The sequence below is a fragment of the Papaver somniferum genome, chromosome 11 (assembly GCF_003573695.1).
Source record: "Papaver somniferum cultivar HN1 chromosome 11, ASM357369v1, whole genome shotgun sequence".
Lineage (NCBI taxonomy): Eukaryota > Viridiplantae > Streptophyta > Magnoliopsida > Ranunculales > Papaveraceae > Papaver > Papaver somniferum.
This window is the reverse complement of record NC_039368.1, coordinates 4,377,897-4,382,899: the sequence shown is the minus strand read 5'-3', so window position 1 is coordinate 4,382,899 and position 5,003 is coordinate 4,377,897. Positions and strand designations below refer to the sequence as shown.

The following is a 5,003-nucleotide window of genomic DNA, read 5'->3' as shown; positions in this document are numbered from 1 at the left end:
ATAAACAATTGTTGTCTTTGGCATAAATTTAGACTGAGCTGCTTGACGTTACCCCTTATTACAGAGGAAATCCAATTATGAACACGAAATTCATTCAAGTGGCGACTCCATCTGAGAGAGAACGTTCCATCTGTTGGATTTTTATTTAAACTCAAACTACTCTGTAAATCTTTGAGTTGGTCTTGTGTGAGTAATACTCTCACAGTTTACATATTGTTAGTTGGGACTCTGTTAAGAGTCGTGTAGTTCAGGTGTTCATGGTTCCTAGTCTTTAGGATAGATTAATGTAATGAGTCGTGGTTGTAATGTCCTATTAGTAAGGCACTTTGTTTAACACGTTCTGTTAGTGGGTAAGGTTTAAGCATGGAGTGTTTGTAGCCTATAAAGGCAGAGTCTTATGTTAATGGAAATCGTTAAACACAATGTAGCACTCTCGTATGTTCCGCGTTTATTCCTCTCTGCTCTCTCTCTCTATACCTTGATCACAAAATTCATTCAAGTGGCGACTGCATCTACATTCACTAGTCCAGAAGGGGTTATAAATGACGAATGATGTCTGTTATAAAACATGATTTATCACGGTTTTCATCTGTTATTCGAACCATTATTTATTTGGTGTGACTCTTTATAAATGACTAATTGAGAATGTTATTAAATATGACGAATAAAATTTGTGATTTAAAATAACATACTAAATCTGTTATTAACTATCACGCTTATTATACGTTAAATACAATAACAGTCGATATCTGTTATAATGGACGAATTTTTATACAAATGAAAATACTAATTCAAATAGGAATGTTCCGTTATTTTCTTCCTAACGATTCAGATTTTCGTATTCAGATTATGGTAATCTGAAATCCATTCAGATTTAGTTTTGGTGTCTCTGAAATTCATTTAGATTCATGTCCGTTTTCTGAAACCCATTTTGGAATCTACACCATTATGATTTCAAACTGAATCTAAAATTAACTTTATTAATCATTTTTTTCAAAGAAATTGAATCTCTGGATACAAATGGAAAGATAAATACTAGCAACCTTACATATCGAACTTTAAAACCGAGTTCAGTCTACCGTCACCCTGCCACTCTAATACCTTACATATCGAACATTAAGGCTGAATTCAGTCTACTGTTGCCCTGCCACTCTAATTTGGCCGCTCTTCGAGTTACATAAGCTTTTGACCACTTAATCATGTTATCACTTGAAACATCTCCAAGTACTCCATCTCTCTCGCATAACATCGCACTTACATCCATCAATCACGCAATCATAATCTTCATTATTTTGCAACTTTGCTCTATCAACACTTGTAACTCAGAAAGCAAAGACCAAATGGGTGCTGCTGGATCCCAGTATCCTGTATAACAAGATACCATCTTAGTATAAGATATCATGATTTATATTATCTAATTTAAATATCACAGTTCAAAGGCTGAGAATAAAATTACCGGTTTTTATGTAACAAACACATATGCACAACACTTATGTCTATGTGTCATCCACATTTCAAAACTTGTATATATCTCATTGACATCACATTTCTATGTGGTTCTCACATATGTATGCAATGTGTGTGCAAGTTCACCTGCCGACAATTGGGAAATCTCATACCTTGTCCATGGTGCAGATTCCTGAACATTCTCTTGGGATAGTTCTGCTTCCCAATAGTTGTTAAACTTCTCATTTCCTGTTGCGCATATCACTACATTTGGCATTAGATAGGGTACTACTGACCATAATCAATTAAAACTCAATAGTAAGCCTAATGAAAAATGATTGAGCGTCCAAAAAAGAGTTCAAGTAGTGTTGGACACGAATGTTGACAAGCCAAAAATCAAGAAGGACATCCCTTGTTACACAGGATGTTGAACTACGTATACTTGAGAAAACAATACCTAACTAAATAGAGTGCGAACAAGCATAAACTGGAAGACCATGCAAATATGAGATGATGGTGGTGACGACGCAGTTGAGGCAATATACATGCATATTACAAATGCAGACGGGATTCATTGGACGCTACAACAGATGCAAGACAGAATGTGGGAGTTTTTATGCAATCACTTGTGAAACTCGAGGAGCATCCCATTCCAAAAATACTCAATTACAAGTACTCTTCAAAGATAACATAAACAATTTGGCATTACTTTTTCAACTTTAGTTAGAATAAAGACCAAGTAATAGCATTGGCTTCATGAAACTTTTTGTAAACTCGGTTACCTGTAGAAAGCATAGCCACATAAATGGAGCATTAAGCAGCCAACAAGGAAGCCAACACCTCAAGAAAATACTCATACAACATCTGCACCGGTAGTCCTCCTGAGAAAGATGAGAAACCAGGATCAAACACCTGCTAGAGTTTGATCTACATGCGTTAAGATGCCTATTCGGAGTTTTTGTGTTTCATATTGCCAGTGAATAAATGTAGTTCATATGACTATCACCCAATCAGATAACGTCTCAATAATATAAGAGAAGACAAAAAAAAAGCACACATACGCAAGTTAATTAGGCACAAACTGTAAATCCAAACTTAAGGCCAGTCATACTTCATGTCATGGACAAAATTTTGATTCTCCCAACACAGACCAGAACTGATTCCAATTTTGTCCAATTTACATGGTGTTATTAAGATTGGTATAACAGGGTAAAGTAGCCTGAGTTCAGTGGTTCCGTACTCTTAATAAGTAAATGAAGCCGACATGCACAAATATCCAACAGAAAATTACTTCTCAATATAAGAATTACAGGAAAATATCTTATTTAAAGAGTAAAACAACCTTCAGACAGAACCAAATATAAGGAGGATGGACAAGATAAGTATTCATTATTCTTAGATTATTGAGAAACAAAGTGGTATTGTAGTTCAATTCACATTTCCTAACAGACTTCTGGTGCCCAACAGAAAAAGAGGATTGCGAGATAGTCCCACTACAGTTTTTATAGTATTCCCACTAAAGATTCCGGTAACAGAATTACCAACTTCCTATACTATTAGTATTTATATATCAGCAGTATCCTGCTACAGCTACACTGCTCTACTTCACAAAAAGGGACTTACCAGGAAGTGATTCAAGTCACGTCATTTCTGATCGGAGCCAGCTTCAACTGATTCGATTACATAGCAGCCTCCGGACCATCGCTCATGTTACTCTGTTGACTCCATCAGGGACCAGTTTCCTGAGAGAGCCATAGACATCATCTTCCCACCAAGCTCCGCAGGATTTTCAGGATGCATCAGAACAGAAATGATGACATGAGATAAATGTATAACAAGACCGGGTCCGCTAATACCTAGAAGAAGAAAAAACAGCAGTCGCGGTGAAGCCGCTAGAGATTAAAGTTGCATTATAGTCAATCTAAATCAAGATTAAAAACCACATTTACAAAAAGCCATTGGACTTGGTACTTTCTCATTACAATCAAGATACCAAGTTCCAACTCTGTTTTCTATCAAATGAAGCAATGCTACTGTGATACTAGTTAATCTACCAATCCTTAACAGTATTAATCCATACATAATAGCTAGCAATCAACAAACTGAAATTGAAAAATAAAAAGGTTTAAAATAATGGTAACCAATCATGTTCCACTATGATAACACGATTACTAAACAAAGAACTAAAATGAGCATATATAAAGCAAATGAGCACATAATAAAAAGTAACCACATTACCTAGAAAAAAACTAGGCACACTAAATGGAGACACCAAGAACAGGAGACTGGCATCAGTTAAACATCAAAATGAAAATTTCCCTAAACTTTATAAACAAAATGAAACATGGAAGACATGAACCCTTGTATTTTTTGAGTTTGCTTTCTTACCTGTTGTACCAGAAACACCACCACACCACAAATAGAAAGTTGCATGAGCACTAGAGTCCTAGACCATCCACTTCCATAAACAGCCATTATACCTAAATCAAGGTATCGATAATGCTAATACCAAATGAAACCTAAGCACCAACAAAACTGTCAGAATAAACAAGAGAAAAGGAAATGCTATTGTAATGTAGCCGTAACCTTAAACCTATAGGATCTTTAAAACTACACCCAAAAAAAAATCAGTGAATGAACGAAAAAAAAGAAGATTGAAACCTAAACAAGACAAGTTAGCTAATTACAGATCTGGTACTTATAAACAGTAATTGAAAAGAGACAAGTTTTTACCTTGTAAGAGTCATGACACCATCAATTACCAATAAACACCTGCAAACATCAAAACCCTTTGAAGTATTAATAAGATTTAAACAACATCTAGGGCTTAAATGTTTAGTGAAGAAATTAATAATAATAAAGAATAAATGGGAAATTGAAGGCTCGAAGATTATTACCTTCTACTTTAATAAGGAAATATCAAAATGAAAGTAGGGTTTCAGATGGTAAAATTAAAATTGGGTTCCTTATACGGCTAAATCTGAACAACTATGGGTTGAGAAGATAATAAAACAGGCACAATTGTGTGTGTGATTTGAGGAATTCGGGGTTAGGTTTTGGTAAAATTCAGTCATATAAACTCTGAAGAGGAAGATAACTCAACAATTCTCTCTTCAATTTTTGTATGACTGAATAATACGATTGGAAAACAAACAAATGAAATAAAGAAACTACTTTTGGGGAAAATCTGCCAAATATTCGCTCATAATCGAGTATAAGAGAAGAAGAGGAAGAAGAAGAAAGAGAGAGGCGCAGTTAGGTTAGACTTAATAAGGAAGAAGAGCGAGAGATAAAGATGGGTGTCAAAAGTCTTAGATTATGGCAAACATGCCGGTGGCTATAGAAACATGTATAAACTAGCTGGTCATTTTTGGGTACGCAATAGAAAATTAATGATGGGCGTACATAAAACTAGCTTTTTTGTCGGACATATTCCGTTATTTAGTTTCTTGTCATTAAATCACACACGTAATAAATTATCACGTTCTAAAATAACAGTTATTTTGCGTTAAATGAAAGGCCTCACCATTTTCATACGAAATTTGTTTGTAAAATTC

At 34.9% G+C, this 5,003-nt stretch overlaps 1 long non-coding RNA gene across 4 annotated transcripts; it reads right to left on the bottom strand.

Moving 5' to 3' along the window:
• Positions 1 to 960: 960 nt before the first annotated feature.
• LOC113320999 lies at positions 961 to 4,741 on the bottom strand. Of its 4 annotated transcripts, none has more exons than XR_003346406.1 (7): positions 4,344 to 4,741; positions 4,180 to 4,218; positions 3,835 to 3,965; positions 3,070 to 3,302; positions 2,229 to 2,327; positions 1,457 to 1,710; positions 961 to 1,365 (listed from the first exon to the last, which is right to left on the bottom strand). It is a non-coding gene; the product is annotated as an uncharacterized LOC113320999 (long non-coding RNA). The 4 variants fall into 4 exon arrangements; XR_003346405.1 differs by having other exon boundaries at positions 1,620 to 1,710; XR_003346408.1 differs by having other exon boundaries at positions 1,457 to 1,695.
• Between the last annotated feature and the right edge of the window lie 262 nt (positions 4,742 to 5,003).